General features: G+C 41.7%; 1 pseudogene; it reads left to right on the plus strand.

Annotated features, from left to right (window-relative positions):
- The first annotated feature begins 624 nt into the window (after nucleotides 1-624).
- LOC117085615 lies at nucleotides 625-2552 on the plus strand (annotated as a pseudogene).
- Nucleotides 2553-26495: the final 23943 nt, after the last annotated feature.

The raw sequence follows: 26495 nt of genomic DNA on the forward strand, positions 1-26495 counted from the left end.
CAAAAAATAGCTTAAAAAATTAGCCTGGCATGATGGTGCATACCTGTAGTTCTAGTTACTTTAGAGACTGAAGTGGGAGGATTGCTTGACCCCAAGAGTTTGAAGCTGCAGTGAGCCATGATCACACCACTGCACTCCATGCACTCCAGCCTCGGTGACAAAGTGAGACCTTGTCTCCAAATTAATAAGTCATGAAATTTTAGTTACAACAAAATTGCTTTTTTCCAAATAACGATGGAAGATTACATGTTTTTCTTCTTTTTTTCAGTCATTTGCTCATTATTAATGAATTAGAATATACATACCAAAAGTAAATTAAAAATAATTCTGAGTGTCATTGTTAGTCCTCACTTTAGTTAAAGAGTAGTGGAATTACCACTATGCTGCAGATCAAGTCCTACTTGCTAAATAATTATAGATAGTTAAAGGGGAAGGCCGGGCACAGTGACTCACACCTATAATCTCAGCACTTTGGGAGGCTGAGGCAGGCAAATCAGTTGAGCTCAGGAGTTCAACACCAGCCTGGAAAACATGGCAAAACCCTGTCTCTACAGAAGATACAAAACTTAGCCAGACATGGTGGCATGCTTGTAGTCCCAGCTACTTGGATGCTGAAGTGGGAGGATTGCTTGAGCCCAGGAAGTCAAGGCTGCAGTGAGTCGGGATCACGCCACTGCACTCCAGCCGGGAAGACAGAGAGAGGCCCTGTCTCACAGAAAAAAAAAAAAAAAAAAAAAAAACTGTAGTCAAAGCTGGAAGGGACCTGCTTAGCTTGTGGCCTGGGCTTTAGCCATCTCTTCCAATACCAATTGCCTAGTGTTATTATGTAAAGCTAATTTGGCCAATTCTGGTCCTTATTTTGCACTCGTTGCAGTAAACCATACCACTATGGCACTTAATACTGCCATTGTCAGTCAGTCTGCAGTATTGATTGACTGCCTTTAGAGCTCTCTTCTGCGTGCCTTGTCCACTCTTCACTTACTGCGAGAGACACCAAAGAACAGAGACCAACACCTGTATTCGGCATGGCCTTTTACAACTCTGCTAAGGAGTCACTGGAATTAGATGAATCACACTGTATCTAAGAGAGAAGACTCAGGGAGAAGGGCTTAGCACAACACAGAAAAACTTTAAACACTCTTACCTTTGACTGAAATTACATACACACACACACACACACACACTCACTAAGGCTTTCCCACAAAGCCATGATGCATCCTTAAAAATAACACACAGCTCTGCAAAGTGAATGTCGAGGGTGAAGAGAGCCCTCCTACACTTTTCCTAGTGATGACAACGTTGTGGGGGCATGCCTGACTGTGAGGAGCAGAAGATGAGAGGGAGATATCATTTTACTTCTTGTACTGCAATGATAAAAAGAACAGATAGAATGGAACGAAGAGGCCAGAAGCGGTGGCTCATGCCTGTAATCCCAGCACTTTGGGAGGCTGAGGCAGGTGGATCACCTGAGCTCAGGAGTTCGAGACCAGCCTGGCCAACATGGAGAAACCTCGTCTCTATTAAAAATACAAAAATTAGCCAGGCGTAGTAGTGGGCACCTATAATCCCAGCTACTGGGGAGGCTGAGGCAGGAGAATCGCTTGAACTTGTGGGGCGGAGGTTGCAGTGAGCCAAGATCGCGCCACCTCACTCTAGCCTGGGTGAAAGAGCGAACTATGTCTCAAAAAAAAAAAAAAAAAGAATGGAACGAAGAAGCCAGATTGAATCTTCTTGCAGTGAGGCGGAGTATACAATATTATTTTTAAAAATCAGTCTAGAGTTTCTGAAAACAAGGACACACTAGGAGGAAATGGTGGAGGAAAGGAGAACACAAAGTAAAAGTGACACTGCCTATTTCTTCACGGGAACAAGGGCCACTTAGGCTGGGACCCTCTTCCTGGAAATGCAGACCATACAGAGCAAGGCCATGTGACTAAGAATCCACAACAGAAACAAACACAAGACATATATGAGTTAGGAAAGTTAAGGAAGCAGTTCTTCCTTTCGGCCAAAACTGCCACCTTCCAGTAATTTGCCACAATGATGAACACAAAGGGAAAGAGGAGAGGCACCGATACACATTCTCTAGGCCTTTTAGAAAACATAGACTTGTTCCTTTGGCCACGAATATGCGAGTCTATAAGAAAGGTGATACTGTAGACATCAACGGAATGGGTACTGTTCAAAAAGGAATGCCCCACAAGTGTTACCATGGCAAAACTGGTACAATGTTTCCCAGCATGCTGTTGGCATTGTTGTAAACAAACAAGGGTAAGATTCTTGCCGAGTGAATTAATGTGCATATTGAGCACATTAAGTACTCTAAGAGCCAAGATAGCTTCCTGAAACGCATGAAGGAAAATGATCAGAAAAAGAAAGAAGCCAAAGAGGAAGGTACCTGGGTTCAAGTGAAGCACCAACCTGCTCCACCCAGCGAAGCACACTTTGTGAAAGCCAGTGGGAAGGAGCCTGAGCTGTTGGAACCTATTCCCTATGAATTTATGGCATCATAGGTGTTAATAAAATAAAATAAAACAAAACACCTCTGGCTGTAAAACAAAACAAAACAAAAAATCAAAAAACAAAAAAGAAAGCAGTGGAGTGCATTTGTAGATTTGGTACATTAATATTCCAGGCACTCCATCCCGCTTCTCTGAAAGCCTCTCTCCTGTGTGTGAGAGAGAAGCCATGGGGCAAGAAGGGGAAGGCCTTCCTTAAATAGCTGGTGGTAACATTGTACTCAGCTCGCCGAGAGAACTCTCTGAACAATGTGACTCCTATTAGAAATGAGAACAAGCACCTATTGTTTAGGCTTAAACAGCTCTAAGTGTTTCTTTTAGAGATAATTAATTTAATTAAAATGGTCCCTGAAGCCAAACTGAGCTTCATATTGAGCACTATACACATTCCTTCCAAATTCCAGCACAAAGCTATTCAGAACTAGCAAGCTATCAGTCATGTAGCTCACATTTACTTCCACTGGAATGGAGGCCCTAGCACAGGGGCTGGGATAGGAGGCTCTTCCTCAGCTGCGGGGAGTAGTTCTGATGCAGTTAGAGAAAAGATGATTTTTCATCTGTAGATTTAGTTCCAAAAATGATGTGGGCATTTTTTCCTTCATGGTAGTTTCAAGAAGAGAAATTTGATTTACTGGCTACATCCAAATCAACCATCAATACCCTCAGCATGTTGGTGTTCAATAAATGAACGCATCAGTGGATAAATGGCCAGGCGCAGAGGCTCACCCCTGTAATCCCAGCACTTTGGGGGGGCCAAGTGACCTCAAGGCGGATCACTTGAGGTCAGGAGTTCGAGACCAGCCTGGCTAGCACTTCAGGAGGCCGAGAGGGGATGGATCACTTGAGGTCAAGAGTTTGAGACAAGCCTGGCCAACATGGTGAAAATCTGTCTCTACTAAAAATACAAAAATTAGCAAAAATTAGCCAGGTGTGATGGTGCGCTGCTGTAATCCAAGCTACTGGGGAGACTGAGGCAGAGGTTGCAGGGAGCTGAGGTTGTGCCCCTGTACTCCAGCCTGGGCAACAGAGTAAGACTCTGTCTCAAAAAAAAAAAAAAGAAAAAAAATGGATATATGAGTGAAACCAACCTCTTTGGCCTGGAATAGATGAGCTTTCAGACCTGTTGTCTTATGGGGTCAGGAAGTAAATTGAGAAGCATTTGATGTTAGATCAAAACTACCAAGCTGTCATGTACCCCAAGAGGACACAATAAAATTCTGTGGCATTTGATGGCTTATTGATGGTAGATGCAGTTCAACATGTTTATTCCAAACCTTCAGGCAAGCACAATATAGGGAGGCCACATGGCCTGGTCATTTAGCAAGTAGACTGTGGAATCAGGAAGACTGGGCTCCTGGCTGTCTCCCTTTCTTGTGACTTGACCATGGGCCTATTTTGAAAACTTAGTCAGTTTCTTCATATATAAAATAAAGATAATATAAAACCTAACACATGAAGTTTTTGTGAAATTTAAAGTATGACATTCATTCAGTATGGACTGAATGCCTACTATGTGTCAGGCATTATTCCAGGTGTTTGGGATATGTCAGTGAACAGAATACAAATCCTTGTCTTTGTGGCATGTACAGTCTAGCGAGGGGAGGGGGATGGGAAGCAAATAAAACACCATAACTATAAGAAAATATATTAATATTTTAAAAGTTCTGTGTGCTAAGAAAATAGCAGAGCACGGTAAGGGTTCCAGAGGCAGGGTTGGGGGATGTGAGAGGCTGGTAGTGGGTTACAATTTTGTATAGGGGAGACAGGGTAGCCTCCACTGAGAAGATAACATGAGCAAAGATGTGAAGCTGGTGAGGGAGTAAGCCACGTGGATATCTAGAGGCAGCAAGTTCAAGGCATAGGGAAGAGCCATTACAAAGGCCAGAGGACAGGAGTATGCCAGGCATGTTTGACAGCAAAGATCAAAGAAGACAGAGTTGTTGGAGAGGCAGAAGTGAAGTAACTATAGATCAGGTTGTATAGGACCTTGAGGCTATTGTCAGAGCTTGGTGTGAAATGACGGAGCCCACCTAACTAATCATTTAACAGATTGCTGGTGTGGGTGGGTGGCTATGGGAGGTTTGTGTTGATGATCCAACTCTGTGAATGATTGGGTGAAAACTGACCATGCGGGAGAGGAGGAGAAAAAGTTGCTACAGGGATGTGCTTGAGTATGTGAGAGGGTTTGGCTCCAGGGACTCACGGGGAGTTTTCATAGGGACTAGGCAGGAAGGCTGAGGGTGTGGGTACAGTGACTGGTAGGAGGGTATGTGGTTTTGGGAGTCTGTGGAGGTTTTCTTCTGTTTCTCTCACATTTCTTAGAGACATAGGTAGCATAGTAATCACCTAAGAGTAAGTGGGGAAAGGAGTATTCTTGAAGGGAAGAAGGAAGTATGAGCTTGTTCTCTAGGAGAACAGAAGAGTGAATGGATGAGGGGAACCTCATCCTGCTGTGAACCTCAGGCCTGGCTGTGAATGCCAGGCAACATTAAGGGCCCAGTTAAGGGTTAATGATTATGAACTGAAAACGAGATCACTCAGCATGGTTTTCACCAGACATATTCAACCATTCCAGTACAGGGAAAGAGGTGGGTTTCACCAGGGTTGTGGTTTTGCTAAACAAATAAGTTAAAGCCAGAGAAAGGCAAGGGATTTGAGGGATTCTGAAGTATTTACAGCATAATAATTGACCAAAGCATTTAAGTCAGGTAATTATAGAGAGAAGATAGGTCCTCAAGTGAAAAGTGGGAGAAGGACCAATGGTGGAGAGACCCTTGGTTTAGAAGGTTTGGAACTGGGGTAATAGAATTAGTGAGCTGGAAAGATAGCAGGTGAGGTGAGAGTGGAATGTGTCAAATCAAAGTTATGAAAATGCAGCTATAATTGTAGGACAGTATGTGGTGCAAAGCAAATGCTCAATAATTAATGACTATTATTATTAGGGATTCATGAAACTTGTTATGCAGAACTCTTGAGACTAGATTTGTTTTGTAATCCAGAATTCTTCAGACTGTAGAAAAGCTTCATGGTCTATATACACCTCCATGGAGGTCTTGGAAAGTTTTCTATAATCAAGCACATCAGCATCTTCAGGAAAATGTATGAATATTCATATTAAGTAGGATGTATAGCCTCATATAGGTGTAGGACACGTTTTGGTGTATAAGTTTAGGCACTAAATTTTTAAAAAACAAAACTTTGGATTTTAAGATTTTGACTTTGAGATTTCAGAATTGCGGCAAAAGAAGGTGAACCTGTACTGACATTTTCACTAAGCATCGTGAACTTAGGGGAAATACTTCATATCTCTACAGGACTTTGAGTTTGGAAATTTCTGAACTGCTTTCCTGCTCAACATTCTGTGATTCCTTGATACCCTTCACTGGACTCAATTCCCCATAAGATAATTGAATAAAGAGACTGGGCCTAAGTTGTATACAGGTTGAGCATCCTTAATATGAAAACCCCAAATCCAAAATGCTTAAAAATCTGAAACTTTTTGAGTGCTGACTTGACACCACAAGTGGAAAACTTCACATCTGACCTCATATGATGAGTCGAAGTCAAAACACAGATGCACAACACACAATTCCTTCAGTGTCCCTGAGCAAAGAAACACCCTCCCAGGCCCTTTAATTGTGATGTATCTTTTCTAGGCATGCCCAGATTCCTTCATGCAAACTCACCTACAAAAGGTAATAACATGGCATGTGTGAAGGCCAGACATGCCCAGGTTCTCCATGATGCCCCACATGGGGCCAAGACCCACGTGAATTACTTACTTTATTTTTGCTTATTCTCTGTAAAGATATTGTTGAAAATATCAAAAAGCCCTACAGATACCCCTATGGGTAACAGTGATAAGAAAAAGAGGAAGCATATTTATCTATAGCACAGAGAGTCAAGCTATTGGACAAACTGGACAGTGGTGTAAGTGTGAAACATCTTACAGCAGTATGGTGTTAGAATGACCACCCCGTATGACATGAAGAAACAGGACTATTGAAGTTCTATGCTGAAAGTGATGAATAGGAGTTAAAAATAGAAAAACACTGCATAAAGCTAAAAATAAAGACCTCAATCATGTATTGAAAGAGTGGGTTTGTCAGTATTGCAGTGAACAAACACATGTCACTTCATAGTATGCAGATCATGAAACAAGCAAGACCTGTCATGATGAATTGAAAATTGAAGAGAACTGTGATTAGTCAATAGGCTGGTTGCAGAAATTTAGGAATAGACATGGCATGAAATTTTTAAAGATTTGTGGTGGTAAAACTTCTGCTGATCATGAAGCAGCTGAGCAATTCATTGATGAGTTTGCCAGAATCAGCTGGGTGCAGCGGCGCATGCCTGTAATCCCAGCTCTTTGGGAGGGTGAGGCAGGAGGATTGCTTGAGCCCAGGAGTTTGAGACCAGCCTGGGCAAAATAGGGAGACCCAATTGCTACAAAAAACTTAAAAAAAAAAAAAAATTAGCTGGGTGGTGGTTCATGCCTGTAGCCCTAGATATTCTAGAAGCTGAGGCTGGAGGATCACTTGAGCCCAGGAATTTGAGGCTACAGTGAGCTATGATAATGCCATTGCACTGCACTCCTGCCTGCATGACAGAGTGAGACCCTGTCTCTTAAAAAATAAAAAACAAAATAAAATAAAACACATAAAATGTATCTGTTTAACAAGGTCATTCCTGATGAGAGTCTTATCCCAGAAAAAGTCTATAATGCTGATGAAACATCTCTGTTTTGGCATTATTACCCCAGAAAGACTCTGACTGCAGCTGATGAGACAGCTCCTGTAGGAATTCAGGATACTAAGGATAGGATAACTGTGCTGGGATGTGCTAATGCAACAGCTACATAGAGTGTAAAGTTGCTGTGATAGGCAAAAGCATGCATACTTGATGTTTACAAGGAGTGAATTTCTTATTAGTCCATTATTATGCTAACAAAAAGGCATGGATCACCAGGGACATTTTTTCTGGCAGTTTCTCAAATATTTTGTACCAGTGGTTCACGCGTGCTGCAGAAAAGCTGAACTGGATGTCCACTCAAATATCTTGTTATTCCTTGACAACTGTTCTGCTCATTCTTCACCTGAGATCCGCAGCAAAAATAATGTTTATGTCATATACTTTCTCACAAAGATGACTTTATTAATTTAGCCATATGACCATGTTATCCTTAGATCAATAAACTTTTTGAACAGCGTGCTAGCAATAGTGAACAGAGGCGTGACTGTGAACGTTTTCAAAAGGAGTTTAGCCTGAAGGATACTATATGTGCTATTGCCAGTGATTGGAACACAATGACTAAACACACAGTTGGGCATGTCTGGCACAACTTCTGGCCTGCAACTGTGTTCAGTGATGATGACGAGCAAGGTGACAAGTTTGAATGATTCTGTATGTCAAGTGAGAAAAAAAAATGATGTCTAGCCTTCTTACATATGCAAAAAATATACTTTCAGAGTCCATTAGTAAGTTGGAAGAAGTTTTTTTACTTTCTTATATTAAAGAAGTTTTTTTGGTTTGGCGGGGTTTATTTATTTATTTATTTTGAGACGGAGTCTCACTCTGTCGCTCAGGCTGGAGTGCAGTGGCTCGATCTTGGCTCATTGCAACCTCCACCTCCCAGGTTTAAGGGACTCCCCTGCCTCAGCCTCCCAAGTATCTGGGACTGCAGGCACTTGCTACCATGCCTGGCTGATTTTTGTATTTTTAGTAGAGATGGGGCCTCACCATATTGGCCAGGCTGGTCTCAAACTCCTGACCTTTTGATCTGCTCGCCTCGGCCTCTCAAAGTGCTGGGATTATAGGCATGAGCCACTACGCCCGGCCATTTTTGGGGTTTTTTGAGATGGAGTCTCACTCAGTTGCCCAGGCTGATCTTGGCTCACTGCAACCTCCTCCTCCATGGCTGAAGCCATTCTAGTGGCTCAGCCTCCCAAGTAGCTGGGACTACAGGTGCATGCCACCATGCCCGGTTCTTTTTTTTTTTTTTTTTTGTATTTTTAGTAGAGATGGGGTTTCACCATGCTGGCCAGGCTGGTCTCAAACTCCTGACCTCAAGTGATCCTCCTGCCTCAGCTTCCCAAAGTGCTGGGATTACAGGTGTGAGCCACCATGTCCGGCCTATTGAAGAAGTTTTGTTTTATTTTTGAGACAGGGTCACACTCTGTTGCCCAGGTTGCAGTGCAGTGGTGTGATCATGGCTCACTACAGCAGCAACCTCCTGGGCTCAAGTGATTCTCACACCTGAGCATCCCAAGTATCTGGGACTACAGGTGCACGCCACTACACCTAGGTAATTTTTGTATTTTTGGTAGAGATGGGGTTTCTCCATATTGCCCAGGCTGGTCTTGAAGTCCTAGGCTCCAGTGATCCACCTGCCTCAGCCTCTCAAAGTGCTGGGAAGACAGGCGTGAACCACCATGCCCAGCCTGAAGAAATTTTTTAAATCGATAATGAAGCTCCACTTGTTCATTCACCACCTGATGGTAGAATAGCCAAAATGGTTCTGAATCAAGGTAATTGTCATAATAGTCATAAACTTGATGTTGTTAACACTACAGAAAAAGTGCCTATAGACAACATGGTGAAAATGTGTGATGGGCTTATTGAAGGACTAGAGCAGCATGCATTCATCCAAGAACAAGAAATCATGACAGTTTACAAAATCAAAGAGACTTCTGAGACAACACCTTTGTTAATGAGGCAGAAGAGGCTAGAGGAAAGATTTTTAAAAGCCATTCAGCAGAATGCCTCCTAGTCCCTAGAAGACCCACTTCCTGGTCCTTCGACTGCTTCTGATGTTTCTTCTCACCTAAAAAAATAAAATACAGTGGACAGTAACCTTTTAATGAAAACACAGCATGATAGGTGGAGGCTGAAAGCCTGCTGTTGTTTGTTGCTACTGTTGTTTAGCAGCTGATGCAGGTGTTCTAGTGAAGCTACTGTGCTGCTAAGTTCTCCTGAACATATTATTTTTTACTGTATTAATGGGATGTTATTTTTTGCTGTTAAGTACTTATGTGTGAATAAGTGAAAATGATTGTTAATTTGTAGCATGTAAATTCAGAGTCAGGAATGAGGATGATGTCAAACAACCACAGATTGTCGGTGAGTGGCTGAGATGACACCTTTGCCTTCTGATGATTCAGTGTACACAACTTTGTTTCATGCGCAAAATTATCAAAATAGTGTATTAAATGAGCTCCAGGCTGTGTGAATAAGGTATATACAAAACATAAGTGCATTTTGTGTTTAGCCTTGGGTCTCATGTTTCATTATGTATATGCAAATATTTCAAAATCCCACAAAATCCCCAATCCAAAACTCGTCTGATCCTATGTATTTGGGAAAAGGGATACTCAACTTGTGTTAATAAATGAGCTTATTTTGACTGATTATTATAATCCTGTTTAAACCGATACTAACAGAAGAATTTGGAAACTTCCTTTTTCACATTCAAAGCTAACAAAAACATAAGTCAGTCACAAGCAATTCAGCATCTATCAAATTTGGTGAAATCTTATAGATGAGATAAATTAGAAGGTCAGGATAACTTAATATAACTTAATACAAAGTTACAAGGAAAGGACTTTTAAAAAGCTGCATTGTGTAATTAAATTCAAATTTATTTTTACAGTGGCTGTTTCCTGGTAGATGTTAAGCCATAACTTGTTTTGATGACTAGATGAGGTTGATTTTTAATTTTATGCATAATATAATTTGCATTTAGTGTACTTACAAAATGCTGAAAAAAAGGTGTCCTTGAAGTAGATTAGGTGCATCTGCTTATGGTTGCTCTATTAGTTATCACAGCAAATTCTTTCTTTGTAGATGCAGCAAAGGTAAATGTCAGCCAAGCTTTGTTCAATTATCACATATTCCTCAGGGAAGCTTTCCACTATGGAATTTACTCTCTAAAAGTAGGCATAATTGTAAAAAATGGAGCAAAACCTCAAATACTAAGACATAGAATGTTTTGCATGTCTCAAATTACCATTGCCACTTGAATTAATGACTTGTTCTTCAAATTATTTTACACAATGGCTTTTCTCTTTCAGGATGTTCTCTTACCACCCTTTCCTTCCTTTTTGCCTGGCTGTTATTTGTTCTTTAATATCCACCTTAGGTGATAACTTCTTAGGGAAGCCTTTCCTGTCCCCACCCCAATCCCATTCCCAAAACATGAGTGGGTGCCTTCCTCAATGCTCAGAGGAACACTGTGTGTTCCCCCATTGTAGTAGCCATACCTGTAGTGCCCAACAGCTTGTCTCCATCTCTCGATGGGCCATCTCGAGGGGAGGGACCCTGTCTGTCTCACATCACATTGCTTCTCTGGAACCTATCTGTGTTAGAGTAATTAAAGATGAAGTTTATCATTCCAGAGGTAGGCCCTTGCAATGCAAATCCAGGACTGGGTAAAACAAAGCAAGCTCTCATCCCTCTCCTTGTGTGGTCTAGAAAAAAAGGAAAAAGGTAGATTCTTGGCAGGAGAGAGAAGTTAAGAATGACAGTTTCTCAGACCAGGCTTGGTGGCTCACTCCTATAATCCAGCACTTTGGGAGGCCGAGGCAGGCAGATCACTTAAGGTCAGTCAGGAGTTTGAGATCAGCCTGGGCAACATGGTGAAACCCCGTCTCTACTGAAAATATAAAAGTTAACCAGGTGTGGTGGCTGACACCTGTAATCCCAGCTACTCAGGAGGCTGAGGCAGGAGAATCACTTGAACCTGGGAGGCAGAGATTTTGAGCTGAGATCACGCCACTGCACTCCAGCCTGGGCAGCAAGAGCAAAACTCCATCTCAAAAAAAAAAAAAAAAAAAAAAGAATGGCAGTTTCTCACCATTCCAGGCACAGGCACATGTGTTGATGTAGAGGAAGGTGGAGTGGTTCTTGTAGCTGATTGGTCCCTAGGGAAACTGAGTCCTTCATCTAGTCAGGGCTGAGACAGCTCTTGTCTTAGAAGGACTTATTAGGTAAAAGGAGAAAAGGGATAAAAGATGAAGATTCTGTTTTCAAGGCATTCATTCCATAATGAATAACAAATATTCACAAGATGCCTATGCCAAACAGTATGTGGTGGTATCTATTTAGAGAGCTCCAGGACATTCTCTTTTCGGGGTGGACTCCCGAAGCAAAGAATGTAGGGATTCAGATCAAATAAGTCACCTATCTAGTCCTATTTACAGGGTTACCTACATATATCATGAGTATCCCTGATCCTTTTTTTTTTTTTTTTTTTTGAGATGGAGTCTTGCTCTGTCACCCAGGCTGAAATGCAGTAGCACAGTCTCAGCTCACTGCAACTTCCACCTCCTGGCTTCAAGCTATTCTCTTGCGTCAGCCTCCCAAGTAGCTGGGACTACAGGTGCCCGCCACCACACCTGGTTAATTTTTGTATTTTTAGTAGAGTCACGTGTTCACCATGTTAGCCAGGCTGATCTCGAACTCCTGACCTCAGGCAATCCACCCGCCTTGGCCTCCCAAAGTGCTGGGATTACAGGCGTGAGCCACCACGCCCGGCCAATGTATCTCTGATTCTTAAGAAAGGGGTTAGGCTGTCCAGGCATATACTTTTCAAGACAGATCATTCACCTATGTACAGATAGCTGAACACTAACCATTCTGTTACATTGCAAACATAACACTGGTTCCCAAACTCAAACTGCTGCATTACAAACAAATTGTTTCAGTCAGCATTATATTTAAAGCTCGAAGAGTTCAGCTAATTAGTTCAGGGGGCTGTGAGGTGACTAGAGAAAGGACGTTTCATTGTAAAATGGTATTTTCTTAGGAGATTCAAGTCCTCAGGAGAGGATGTCCTGAGGTTTCATACCTAGATACTATCACATAGTGGTTTGTTGTTGATGCTTGGTGAATATTTGTTGTATTAATGAATGAATGCTTTGAAAATTGAATCTTTGCCTTTTATCTTTTCCTTCATTTAACATTGTTCCCTGGGTTAAACTGGCAAGTATGCAGGTCACTGATAAATGAATAGCTGAGATTTCCTCTTTGGCTGAATTATCCAGCCATGATCTCCATCAGCTATGACTATTATTTATGTGAATGAGGAAGCAGTGAAATAGTTTCTTTGCAGAGTAGCCTACAGCCTTGCTACTCAAAGTGTAATCCTTTGGCAAATAGCATCAGTATCACCTGGGAGCCTATTTGAAATGAAGCATCTCAGGTCCTACTCCAGACCACCTAAAGCAGATTGTGCATTTTAACAAAATCGTTAGATGTGTAAGCACAGTAAAATTTAATAAACAGTCTCCTAGAGAGCCCAAGCAGGACCAGACCATGAACCCCCATATACAGGTTACCAGGCAGACAGCTCAAAAAATCTTGAAGGAGGACTGGAGCCCAAAGATAAGAAAGGTAAGACAGTCAGCCCAAGGGTGGTGAAGGTGTTGGAGGCACAGAAAAATCAGAAGTGACATATGAATTATACCAGGTCTAGAGCTAGAACTCAGAGAGGAACAAGCAGGACCAAAAATCAGTTATGGACCACAAGTTAGGGTATGGCTTTGGGTCATGGCTTTGGGCTTAGGGTCATGGCTTTGGGCTCAGAAGAGTTTTAGAGCCAGACTTACTTGTAATTCAAATCTTAGCTGAGTTGTATATTGTTCCATAATAAGCCATCATGTAACTTACTGGGTCAAAACAATAACTCTTTATTTTCCATAATGTGTAGGCAATTTAGGCAGGGCTCAGCCTAGGATGGCTCACCTGGGCTCACTCATACATCCACAGTTAGCTTGCAAATAGGGTGAAGGATGGTTAGTCCCACATAGCTTCACTTGCCTCATATGTCTGGTTTGGCTGCCACAGTGGGATAACTGGGCCTCTCTCTCTGTGAAGTCCCTCATCCTCAAGGAGGTGAGCCAAATTTTGTTCATGAGATAGCAGTGTTCAAAAGGCAAGAGCAGAAGCTACCAGCCTTCCTGAGGTCAAAGTTTGGAAGTCATTTCTGCTACATTTTATCAGTTAAAGCTACTCACAAGGCCAACCTGGTGGGATGAGCTTCAAAGAAGTGTGGACATCTGCCACTCTGTCATGTACTAACGCTTTGAACTAAAACAAGTTACTTTACCTTTTTGAACCTCAGTTTTCTCTTCCTTTAAAATGGGACAATGATACCTTTTTCATAGGATTATATGAGATAAATACTGCTTGTGACAAATATGTAATCAGCACATAATAAATGGTCATTATTATTAACACATAGCTGAAGTTTATGTTTACTATATGTATTAGTCCGTTCTCACGCTGCTAGTAAAAACGTATTTGAGACTGGTAATTTATAAAGAAAATAAATTGAATTGACTCACAGTTCCACAGGGCTGGGGAGGCCTCAGGAAACTTACAATCATGGCGGAAGGGGAAACAAACACATCCTTCTTCACATGACGGAAGGAGAAGTGCTGAGTCAGGGTGGGGAAAAGCCCCTTGTAAAACCATCAGATCTCATGAAAACTCACTCACTATCATGAGAACAGCATGGAGATAACTGCCCCCATGATTCAATTACTTCACACTGGGTCCCTCCCACAACACATGGGGATTATGGGAACCACAATTTAAGATGAGATTTGAGTGGGGACACAGCCAAACCATAACACTATCCCAGTGTTCTCTATACATAGCCTTCTTCTCAAATCTGCATACAGAGTACTTTTCAAGTGACTAAAGCATTAGATTCTCACTGATAGGTTTGAAAAGGGTTAGGAAAAGGACGTGGTGTGTGTGTGTGTGTCAGAGAGAGAATACATGTGAAAAAATGAGCTGAGAAGTCAAAACCAGAATAAGATACCATCTCACAGCAGTCAGAATAGCTATTATTATTTTTATTATTATTTTTCTGAGTCAGGGTCTTACTATCTCACACAAGCTGGAGTACAGTGGCACAATATGGGCTCACTGCAGAGAATAGATATTATTTAAAAATCAAATAATAACAGATGCTGGTAAGGCTGTGAAGAAAAGGGAACAGTTATACGTTGTTAGTGGCAATGTAAATTAGTTCAGCCACTGTGGAAAGAAGGTTGAGGGTTTCACAAGAAGTTTGAAGATTTCACAAAGAACTTGAAACAGAACTACCATTCAACCCCAGCAATCCCATTACCGGGAATATACCCCAAAGAAAACAATTCATTCTACCAAAAAGACATATGCACTTGTATGTTCATTACAGCTCTATTAACAATAGTAAAGACATGGAATCAACCTAGGTGCCCATCAGAAGTGGACTAGATAAAGAAAATGTGGTACATATACACCGTGGAATACTATGCAGCCATTAAAAAGGAAAAATCATGTTCTCAGAAGGAACATGGATGCAGCTGGAGGCCATAATCTCAAGTAAATTAATGCAGGAACAGAAAACCAAATACCTCCTGTTCTCACTTATAACTGGGAGCTAAACATTGGGTACTCATGGACATAAAGATGAGAACAATAGGCACTGTGGGCTACTGGAGGGAAGGGAGGGAGGGGAGTGTGTGTTTGAAAACTACCTATTGGGTACTATGCTTAGTACCTGGGTGATAGGATCGATGGGATCTGTACTGCAAACCACAGCATCATGCAATATACCCATTTAACAAACCTGCACTTACAACCCCTGTATCTAAAAGTTGAAATTATAAAGTAAATAAATAAAATGGTTAATTTCATGTTATGTGAATTTTACACCAATAATTTTTTTTGATTAAAAATGTAAGCTGAGGACCAATGATTGACAAAAGAGACAGAAGGACTTTAGTGAAAGGAAACAAGATGTTTATTGCATAATTCATAGAATTGAGGTGCCAGGTTGACCCTACAGTTCACGTACCATCAACTATGCAGTCCTGCTATTCAATGTGTGGTCTGAGGACCAACAGATCAGGGTTGCCACAGGATTGTTCATAAGGAAGAGTCTTGGGCCTCAGGCCAGACCTACTGCATCAGATTCTGCACTTGAATGAAATCTCAGTGGTACCTACGTACGTTACAGTTTGAGAGTCAGTCTTTAAAGGAGAGCCCCTTTCCACACCTCACTTGATCTACTGTGTCTGAACTTGGGTCAATCCCTTTGGGAACAAAGGGACTTATGTGTGAGATGGACCTAATGGGAAAAGGAAGAGAACATGTGTCAACCTTCTCTCATGTTGTGAGACCGGCTGGGTCATGTGAAGGGGACCAGTTTGGTTTGAGGCCATCATTTTGAGCAATGATGAGAGATATGCAGAGTTTTACAGGATATCATTTAGATACTTATGAGTCAGAATGGAAGAATAAGAAAAACAGTTAGAAAGGAATCAGGCATAAATATTATTTATTCTAGCAAATAAAGTGGTTAGCAAACTGGTGCAGGGTCTGGGTTGCAGATACAACGGGTAAGGTTGTATCTCGAAACCGGTGATGTCTAAAGGGCATGGACTTGGAGTCACTTTTGCTATGGCAACTATAAAAAGAGTTCACTGTGTTGCAGGTCATTACCATGGAGAGAATCAAATCTTATGCCTCAGCTAAAAACCTCTGGCCAATATGAATGCTTGTTCCACTAAAGTAGTGACTTCTTTTTGTTTGGGGTGGTGTGGCTATTTTCTTAATCTATCTTTTAATTTTGTTAAGGTTTAAAGTAGAGCAGTAGGGAAGTAAATCAAATCTATAGGGTTAGCATTTTTGTGTAAAGTCAGGAAGAGATTTTTATGATCTTGAAGATAACATGTATTTGTTTGGTATTTTAAATATTTGTAAGGGAAGGTTTGACCTTTTAGGGAATTATCCCAATTTAAAGAGTCTAATTTGTAATTTTTAATTGAAAGGCACAAGGAGGCCTTTAAAAACCTTTTGACTAAGGCTTTAAACCATTACTATAGTTACATTTTGCAAGAGTCACGTATTTGAGAACATTTTGCTTGATAGAAGCATTTGAAGTGCTAAAAAAGATCCAGTATATTAAGTATGTAAATGCAGTTTGAAATTTTTAACAGAATTTAATTAACTCAATATGTAAATGAAAGTGTTTGGGAAAGTTAGTTCCTGCAGTTTTAGTTGACAGAGCTTTAATTTCCTTGAAACTGATGGTTAAACTCTACTCAATTTGCAAATGGAGTAATAAGGTTTCTATGCTGAACTTTAAGGTTTAAGAAAACTAGGTTTTATAATTAAAATATGTTCCTTTAATTAATTTTATATTAATTAAAAAACCCAATGTATCTGCAAATAGTCTTCATTATGCTCTAAAATTTCCATTAAGGCCACCAAAAATTGATATTGACATAAACAATTCAAATTGTTATCAGTACCTAGTAAGTTTAGAGACATTTTAAAGCAAAGAACATTTTATTAAGTGTGGGATACACATCTTGCGCTAAAACTTTCAAAGGCATAATCTTCATTTTATTCCTGAAATACTCCTGCATACGATCTGTAAATAACTGGCCAACAGACTTCACGAGTGACCTCGCAGTCACTGCCACCACCTGCTTCCCTCCCAGACACCCATCACAGGCAGAAGGGACAAGCCACCTGATAAACCAACAGGCTGAAGTTCCTCCAGGATGTCTGCCAATCTATGTATCAATTAAAGTTCCAACAATTTGTTCACTTTCCCCTCTCCAAAAGAGCTCAAGTCTATATTACAAATTGCAAATGGTCTGGAAATTCTATTTTTAAAATGATGCTCAGTTTTCTGGGGATTTATTTTCTTTGCAGCATGAGGCTGCATTTCCGATGATGGGGAGCCAGCCAGATACCTGAATAGAAGGAAGACTCGGGCGTCCATAGACTGCCAAAAACTACATCTCTTTCAGATGGAGGATTTTGATTCTGTTAGCTCTTCTGGGGGTCTTAAAAAGAGAAAAAAAGATTCACCACCAACCCTTCCTATAGAAATTGCTTTGTCCCTGAGAGCAGGATAATCCAGCTGGCTTAATAGTAGAAGTCCCCATGGAACTAGTCTACTGATGCCCCACTGGGTGCTTAATGCTGACAAGTCGGCCTCTTTCCTCACCTTTGTGAAGAATTTGAGCTAAGGAGAGAAGGAGGCTCATACAAAGAGCGTGTTTCTTCTGAAAGGCAAGATCTTAAGGCTTTTGCTTCTAAATCGATGTGCCCGGGGTAGGGTTATGTTGTGGTCCCCTCCCCTTCTTCCTGAAGGCTTTCCTTCCTGCAGCTTGTCTTCTTCAGTATCTTGTCATATCGCATAATACTGGACTTGGTGTGTACTTATTTATCTTCCTCCCACCTCAGAATGCCTTACAGCAAAGCCTGGGTTTTGTTCATCTTTGTATTCCCCTGTGGCTTCTTTCAGAGAAACCTGCACGTCGTAGGTGCTCAAAACATATTTGTGGAATGAACAAATGAATGAGCTGTCATAGCCACTGATCACATAGAAAGGTTTACAGAGAGGAACATGGAAGTGCTATGTTCTCAGTTTGCTTCAAGTTCTGAGTTGTTTTTCTTTTTCCCTACTTTAAATTTTTTTTTTTTTTATTATACTCTAAGTTCTAGGGTACGTGTGCATAACGTGCAGGTTTGTTACATATTTATACTTATGCCATGTTGGTGTGCTGCACCCATCAACTCGTCAGCACCCATCTATTCATCATTTATATCATGTATAACTCCCCAATGCAATCCCTCCCTCCTCCCCCCTCCCCATGATAGGCCCCAGTGTGTGATGTTCCCCTTCCCCAGTCCAAGTGATCTCATTGTTCAGTTCCCACCTATGAGTGAGAACATGCGGTGTTTGGTTTTCTCTTCTTGTGATAGTTTGCTAAGAATGATGGTTTCCAGCTGCATCCATGTCCCTACAAAGGACGCAAACTCATCCTTTTTGATGGCTGCATAGTATTCCATGGTGTATATATGCCACATTTTCTGAATCCAGTCTGTCACAGATGGACATTTGGGTTGATTCCAAGTCTTTGCTATTGTGAATAGTGCCACAATAAACATACGTGTGCATGTGTCTTTGTAGTAGAGTAATTTATAATCCTTTGGGTATATACCCAGTAGTGGGATGGCTGGGTCATATGGTACATCTAGTTCTAGATCCTTGAGGAATCGCCATACTGTTTTCCATAATGGTTGAACTAGTTTACAATCCCACCAACAGTGTAAAAGTGTTCCTATTTCTCCACATCCTCTCCAACACCTGTTGTTTCCTGACTTCTTAATGATTGCCATTCTGACTGGTGTGAGATGGTATCTCATTGTGGTTTTGATTTGCATTTCTCTGATGGCCAGTGATGATGAGCATTTTTTCATGTGTCTGTTGGCTGTATGGATGTCTTCTTTTGAGAAATGTCTGTTCATATCCTTTCCCCACTTTTTGATGGGGTTGTTTGTTTTTTTCTTGTATATTTGTTTGAGTTCTTTGTAGATTCTGGATATTAGCCCTTTGTCAGATGAGTAGGTTGCAAAAATTTTCTCCCATTCTGTAGGTTGCCTGTTCACTCTGATGGTAGTTTCTTTTGCTGTGCAAAAGCTCTTTAGTTTAATGAGATCCCATTTGTCAATTTTGGCTTTTGCTGCTGTTGCTTTTGGTGTTTTAGACATGAAGTCCTTGCCCATGCCTATGTCCTGAATGGTACTACTTAGGTTTTCTTCTAGGGTTTTTATGGTATTAGGTCTAACATTTAAGTCTCTAATCCATCTTGAATTAATCTTCGTATAAGGGGTAAGGAAAAGATCCAGTTTCAGCTTTCTACTTATGGCTAGCCAATTTTCCCAGCACCATTTATTAAATAGGGAATCCTTTCCCCATTTTTGTTTTTGTCAGGTTTGTCAAAGATCAGATGGCTGTAGATGTGTGGTATTATTTCTGAGGACTCTGTTCTGTTCCATTGGTCTATATCTCTGTTGTGGTACCAGTACCATGCTGTTTTGGTTACTGTAGCCTTGTAGTATAGTTTGAAGTCAGGTAGCGTGACGCCTCCAGCTTTGTCCTTTTGACTTAGGATTGTCTTGGCAATGCGGGCTCTTTTTTGGTTCCATATGAACTTTAAAGCAGTTTTTTCCAATTCTGTGAAGAAAGTCATTGGTAGCTTGATGGGGATGGCATTGAATCTATAAATCACCTTGGGCAGTATGGCCATTTTCACGATATTGATTCTTCCTATCCATGAGCGTGGTATGTTCTTCCATTTGTTTGTGTCCTCTTTGATTTCACTGAGCAGTGGTTTGTCGTTCTCCTTGAAGAGGTCCTTTACATCCCTTGTAAGCTGGATTCCTAGGTATTTTATTCTCTTTGAAGCAATTGTGAATGGAAGTTCATTCCTGATTTGGCTCTCTGCTTGTCTGTTACTGGTGTATAAGAATGCTTGTGATTTTTGCACATTAATTTTGTATCCTGAGACTTTGCTGAAGTTGCTTATCAGCTTAAGGAGATTCTGGGCTGAGACAATGGGGTTTTCTAAATATACAATCATGTCATCTGCAAACAGGGACAATTTGACTTCTTCTTTTCCTAACTGGATACCCTTGATTTCTTTCTCTTGCCTGATTGCCCTAGCCAGAACTTCCAACACTATGTTGAATAGGAGTGGTGAGAGAGGGCATCCCTGTCTTGTGCCAGTTTTCAAAGGGAATTTTTCCAGTTTTTGCCCATTCAGTATGATATTAGCTGTGGGTTTGTCATAAATAGCTCTTATTATTTTGAGGTACGTTCCATCAATACCGAATTTATTGAGCGTTTTTAGCATAAAGGGCTGTTGAATTTTGTCAAAAGCCTTTTCTGCATCTATTGAGATAATCATGTGGTTCTTGTCTTTGGTTCTGTTTATATGCTGGATTACATTTATTGATTTGCGAATGTTGAACCAGCCTTGCATCCCAGGGATGAAGCCCACTTGATCATGGTGGATAAGCTTTTTGATGTGCTGCTGAATCCGGTTTGCCAGTATTTTATTGAGGATTTTTGCATCGATGTTCATCAGGGATATTGGTCTAAAATTCTCTTTTTTTGTTGTGTCTCTGCCAGGCTTTGGTATCAGGATGATGTTGGCCTCATAAAATGAGTTAGGGAGGATTCCCTCTTTTTCTATTGATTGGAATAGTTTCAGAAGGAATGGTACCAGCTCCTCCTTGTACCTCTGGTAGAATTCAGCTGTGAATCCATCTGGTCCTGGACTTTTTTTGGTGGGTAGGCTATTAATTGTTGCCTCAATTTCAGAGCCTGCTATTGGTCTATTCAGGGATTCAACTTCTTCCTGGTTTAGTCTTGGGAGAGTGTAAGTGTCCAGGAAATTATCCATTTCTTCTAGATTTTCTAGTTGATTTGCATAGAGGCATTTATAGTATTCTCTGATGGTTGTTTGTATTTCTGTGGGGTCAGTGGTGATATCCCCTTTATCATTTTTTATTGCGTCTATTTGATTCCTCTCTCTTTTCTTCTTTATTAGTCTTGCTAGTGGTCTGTCAATTTTGTTGATCTTTTCAAAAAACCAACTCCTGGATTCATTGATTTTTTGGAGGGTTTTTTGTGTCTCTATCTCCTTCAGTTCTGCTCTGATCTTAGTTATTTCTTGCCTTCTGCTAGCTTTTGAATGTGTTTGCTCTTGCCTCTCTAGTTCTTTTAATTGTGATGTTAGAGTGTCAATTTTAGATCTTTCCTGCTTTCTCTTGTGGGCATTTAGTGCTATAAATTTCCCTCTACACACTGCTTTAAATGTGTCCCAGAGATTCTGGTATGTTGTATCTTTGTTCTCATTGGTTTCAAAGAACATCTTTATTTCTGCTTTCATTTCGTTATGTACCCAGTAGTCATTCAGGAGCAGGTTGTTCAGTTTCCATGTAGTTGAGCGGTTTTGATTGAGTTTCTTAGTCCTGAGTTCTAGTTTGATTGCACTGTGGTCTGAGAGACAGTTTGTTATAATTTCTGTTCTTTTACATTTGCTGAGGAGTGCTTTACTTCCAATTATGTGGTCAATTTTGGAATAAGTGTGATGTGGTGCTGAGAAGAATGTATATTCTGTTGATTTGGGGTGGAGAGTTCTATAGATGTCTATTAGGTCTGCTTGGTGCAGAGATGAGTTCAATTCCTGGATATCCTTGTTAACTTTCTGTCTCGTTGATCTGTCTAATGTTGACAGTGGAGTGTTGAAGTCTCCCATTATTATTGTATGGGAGTCTAAGTCTCTTTGTAGGTCTCTAAGGACTTGCTTTATGAATCTGGGTGCTCCTGTATTGGGTGCATATATATTTAGGAGAGTTAGCTCTTCCTGTTGAATTGATCCCTTTACCATTATGTAATGGCCTTCTTTGTCTCTTTTGATCTTTGATGGTTTAAAGTCTGTTTTATCAGAGACTAGGATTGCAACCCCTGCTTTTTTTTGTTCTCCATTTGCTTGGTAGATCTTCCTCCATCCCTTTATTTTGAGCCTATGTATGTCTCTGCATGTGAGATGGGTCTCCTGAATACAGCAGACTGATGGGTCTTGACTCTTTATCCAGTTTGCCAGTCTGTGTCTTTTAATTGGAGCATTTAGTCCATTTACATTTAAGGTTAATATTGCTATGTGTGAACTTGATACTGTCATTATGGTATTAACTGGTTATTTTGCTCGTTAGTTGATGCAGTTTCTTCCTAGCCTCGATGGTCTTTACATTTTGGCATGTTTTTGCAATGGCTGGTACCGGTTGTTCCTTTCCATGTTTAGGGCTTCCTTCAGGGTCTCTTGTAAGGCAGGCCTGGTGGTGACAAAATCTCTAAGCATTTGCTTATCTGTAAAGGATTTTATTTCTCCTTCACTGATGAAACAGTTTGGCTGGATATGAAATTCTGGGTTGAAAATTCTTTTCTTTAAGAACGTTGAATATTGGCCCCCACTCTCTTCTGGCTTGGAGAGTTTCTGCCGAGAGATCTGCTGTTAGTCTGATGGGCTTCCCTTTGTGGGTAACCCGACCTTTCTCTCTGGCTGCCCTTAAGATTTTTTCCTTCATTTCAACTTTGGTGAATCTGGCAATTATGTGTCTTGGAGTGGCTCTTCTGGAGGAGTATCTTTGTGGCGTTCTCTGTATTTCCTGAATTTGAATGTTGGCCTGCCCTACTAGGTTGGGGAAGTTCTCCTGGATGATATCCTGAAGAGTGTTTTCCAACTTGGTTCCATTTTCCCCCTCACTTTCAGGCACCCCAATCAGACGTAGATTTGGTCTTTTTACATAATCCCATACTTCTTGCAGGCTTTGTTCATTTCTTTTTCTTCTTTTTTCTTTTGGTTTTCTCTTCTCGCTTCATTTCATTCATTTGATCCTCAATCGCTGATACTCTTTCTTCCAGTTGATCGAGTCGGTTACTGAAGCTTGTGCATTTGTCACGTATTTCTCGTGTCATGGTTTTCATCTCTGTCATTTCGTTTATGATCTTCTCTGCATTAATTATTCTAGCTGTCAATTCTTCCACTCTTTTTTCAAGATTTTTAGTTTCTTTGCGCTGGGTACGTAATTCCTCCTTTAGCTCTGAGAAGTTTGATGGACTGAAGCCTTCTTCTCTCATCTCGTCAAAGTCATTCTCTGACCAGCTTTGATCCGTTGCTGGCGATGGGCTGCGCTCCTTTGCAGGGGGAGATGCGCTCTTATTTTTTGAATTTCCAGCTTTTCTGCCCTGCTTCTTCCCCATCTTTGTGGTTTTATCTGTCTCTGGTCTTTGATGATGGTGACGTACTGATGGGGTTTTGGTATAGGTGTCCTTCCTGTTTGATAGTTTTCCGTCTGACAGTCAGAAGGACTGTCTGTTGGTCTGTTGGAGATTGCTTGAGGTCCACTCCAGACCCTGTTTGCCTGGGTATCAGCAGCAGAGGTTGCAGAAGATAGAATATTGCTGAACAGCGAGTGTACCTGTCTGATTCTTCCTTTGGAAGTTTCCTCTCAGGGGTGACTCCACCCTGTGAGGTGTGGGGTGTCAGACTGCCCCTAGTGGGGGATGTCTCCCAGCTAGGCTACTCAGGGGTCAGGGACCCACCTGAGCAGGCAGTCTGTCCGTTCTCGGATCTCAACCTCCGCGTTGGGAGATCCACGGCTCTCCCCAAAGCTGTCAGACAGTCGTTCGCGTCTGCACCGGCCCCTGCTGCTTCCCCTATTGGACTTCAGCTGTGGGCTGTCCCCAGAGGTGGAGTCTACAGAGACAGGCAGGCTTCCTTGAGCTGCTGTGAGCTCCACTTTGTTTACCTACTTAAGCCTCAGCAATGGTGGGCGCCCCTCCCCCAGCCTCGCTGCTGCCTTGCGGATACATCGCCGCAGACTGCTGAGTTAGCAGTGAGGGAGGCTCCGTGGGCGTGGGACCCTCCCGGCCAGGTGTGGGATATATTCTCCTGGTGTGCCTGTTTCCTTAAAGCGCAGTATTGGGGTGGGAGTTACCCGATTTTCCAGGTGTTGTGTGTCTCAGTTCCCCTGGCTAGGAAAACGGATTTCCTTCCCCCTCGCGCTTCCAGGTGAGGCGATGCCTCGCCCTGCTTCAGCTCTCGCTGGTCAGGCTGCAGCAGCTGACCAGCACCGATTATCCGGCACTCCCTAGTGAGATGACCCCAGTACCTCAGTTGAAAATGCAGAAATCACCGGTCTTCTGTGTCGCTCGCGCTGGGAGTTGGAGACTGGAGCTGTTCCTATTTGGCCATCTTGCTCCGTCCCCCTACTTTAAATTTAAATGCAGAGACTAAGCGGAGTGGCTCCTCCCTGTCATCCCAACACTTTGGGGGGCCAAGGTGGGAGGATTACTTGAGCCTAGGAGTTAGAGACCAGCCTGGGCAACATGGAGAAAACCCATCTCTACAAAAAATGGAACAATTAGTCAGGTCTGGTGGCATGCATGTGTGGTCCCAGCTACCCGAGAGCCTGAGGTGGGAGAATTGCTTGAGCCTGGGAGTTCAAGGCTGTAGTGAGCTGTGATTGTGCCACTGCACTACACCTCCGGGTAACACAGCAAGGCCCGATCTCAAAACAAACAAACAAACAAACAAAACACAAACATTAAATGTAGGATTAACCATACCGTCATGACTATGGTGTATTATTGAATATGTGCATATTTTATGTATAAAGTCTATTCTTAATTGTCTGCACTAATGGAGACAGAATTACAAACTTAATTGGAATAGGTCTTAGAAATTATCTAGCTGGCTAATGACTATTATTATTAATGTCTATTGTTCGTTAAGCATTTACTATATCCCAGGTCTTGTGCTAAGCGCTGTATATACATTATTTCATTTAATGATGGAAACAACCTCATACAGTAGATAGTATTATTATTTCTGCTTTACTGATTAAAAAACATGCTCCATGATAGTATATAACCTACCTTGGGTGGCAGAGATAATTTAAATATTTTTATATCTGACTTTGATTACAGTAGATTTATCTTTCCAATAAACTTCATCCAAGCTAAAATGAAAATCATTTATATGTTTAGAAAATAGAAATTGGCCGAGTGCAGTGGCTCAAGCCTGTAATCCCAGCACTTTGGGAGGCCGAGACGGGCAGATCACAAGGTCAGGAGATGGAGACCATCCTGGCTAACACGGTGAAACCCCGTCTCTACTAAAAAATACAAAAAAAATCTAGCCGGCCGAGGTGGCGGGCACCTGTAGTCCCAGCTACTCGGGAGGCTGAGGCAGGAGAATGGCGTAAACCTGGGAGGCGGAGGTTGCAGTGAGCCAAGATCTGGCCACTGCACTCCAACCTGGGCGACAGAGCGAGACTCTGTCTCAAAAAAAAAAAAAAAGAAAAAGAAAATAGAAATTGATGATGGCAAGAAGGGCCCACAAGCAGTTGCAGCCAGCAGGAAGTTAAAATTAGCTTCAAGTTATGCATTTGTCCTTTTAGAGAATGTTATTGAATACTTAGCATGTGTAACACACTCTTCTGGGTTATGTAGGTGGATATGGGAGGCATGAAATTATTTAGGATAAGGTTCCTTCCCTCGAAGAAGTAAACATCTAATAATGGGATTATGCCCTGATTTCAAATAATAACAATACAAGATAGAGCATGTTGGCCCATGAGGAAAAAAACAGATGAAGTGCCCAGGTTCTGATAAGGGAAATATCACTTACAGCTGGAGGAATTAGGGGGTCTTCAGAGAAAAGGGCGCTTAAGGGGCCTTGGAGTATGCAGAGTTTGGTTTGGAGGCGATAGGGGCATGGGACAAAGGGGAGCCCTTGTGACAGGGAGAAGAACATCAGCATGTGCAAAGCCTGCCTGACACAGTCACCCAGCACTTCAGTCACTCTCTTCCCAGCACTGCCACTTCTGACCCCACAGATAGCGTTTACCGCAGGAGTACAAGGCCAGCTGCCACACCCGCACACTGATTTGTCTTTTCCTCCGTTTCTGATCTCTCTCTGTCTCCTGGTTCTCTCCCAGTAGCTCATACACATGTTCAGGTTTTCTCCATCTTTAAAAAAAAAAAAAAATTCTTCCGTAATTTTGTATCTCTTTATGGATATTTGTTTTTTTCTATTACAGTCTTCAAAAGCAAGTCTGTTTGTGGTCTCCATGCTCTTACCCTGTATTCTCTCCTCATCCCAATGAAATTCAACTCTTTTACTCGGTGCCCTCACTCTACCCTACCGGGCACCCCACCTTCCACCCCGTGCACCTCAAGAGAGAAAACCACTTGCCAGGATGATCGATGACCTCCTTATTGCCAACTCCCATGGACACGGCCTGGCTGGCAGGTGACATGGCTGCTCACATTCTTTTTAATGAAAACTTATTCTCCCCCGCTTCTGGCCTCGAGCCTGCTGTCCTTCTCTGGTGCTTTCTATGTACAAGTTTAGAGTGGTATCTCTAACCTTGGTATTCAGCCTGTGTTTGGTCTCAGTGCATACTCAGTCCTCGAGTGAATTTACTGAATCTGGTAGATTCAACCACTATCTCTGTTCAGATAAGTTCAAGAGAGCTCTAACAAGGACTCCCAAATCTGTGCTTCCTGAACTCCCTTTATGCACCAGGTCTCTGGTGCCTGAATGCTCA

Source organism: Trachypithecus francoisi, unplaced genomic scaffold (genome assembly GCF_009764315.1).
Source record: "Trachypithecus francoisi isolate TF-2019V2 unplaced genomic scaffold, Tfra_2.0 Lachesis_group1, whole genome shotgun sequence".
NCBI classification, from domain to species: domain Eukaryota; kingdom Metazoa; phylum Chordata; class Mammalia; order Primates; family Cercopithecidae; genus Trachypithecus; species Trachypithecus francoisi.